Raw genomic sequence first — 866 nt, forward strand, 5'->3', positions numbered from 1 at the left:
TCCTGCAGACGATAGAACGAATGATGACGTCAGTAGATTCACATCCATGTTGTTTCCATATCATTCATGACGCAGTTATGTACTATGACGTGTTCTTTCTTATGTTTGTGCCATTATACATTGTTAAAATACTAATTATGCACAAATAAACATGTTTGAATTAAATAATTTGCATTATTCGTCATCTCAAGAGGGGTAGAAATTAAAATTTTAAACACGGGAGTCCAACGGACTCCCTACCCTCAAAAAGAGGGAGTCCGCAGCAAAATGAGAGAGTCCGCAGTCTGAAGTTCAAAATTAAAGATATTTTACAATAACGCATGTGCTTATTTTTAAGATTCATGCACTGGCACGTCGGAACAAACTAGTTAGTATGGCAGAATTTTCAGGGAGTCACACGGACTCCTACACATGTCAAATCAGGGAGTGCGGCAGTAAATCAGGGAGTGCGACAGTAAATCAGGGAGTGCGACAGTATATGTTTATTTTAAGTTAGCATCATGAATAAAGCATTTTTCTGTGGCAATTTTTTAATTTTTTTAATTATTTCTTGTTGTTAACGTTTGTAGAAGATGTTACATCAGTTCAAGCTAGTTGTCTGTAGGGTTGGTCCGTATATGTATGTGGAATTTTGCCATATATCATAGATTCATTTTTATATTTCTTTATTTAATTACACACTACAGTGTATTTTTTGCACATGTGAATTTATTCTGATGTCTCTTTAAGTTCTACTCTTATATGTTGAATGAGTAAGATTTCAGTTAGTATTAGCAGCATTCAATCACACGCCTCATGTATAATGTGTAACTTATTTCATTCGCTCATGTAATTGTCACGTTAAGGCACGCGAAAACTAATTTATC

This window comes from Priapulus caudatus, unplaced genomic scaffold (assembly GCF_000485595.1).
Source record: "Priapulus caudatus unplaced genomic scaffold, Priapulus_caudatus-5.0.1 Scaffold115, whole genome shotgun sequence".
NCBI lineage: Eukaryota > Metazoa > Priapulida > Priapulimorpha > Priapulimorphida > Priapulidae > Priapulus > Priapulus caudatus.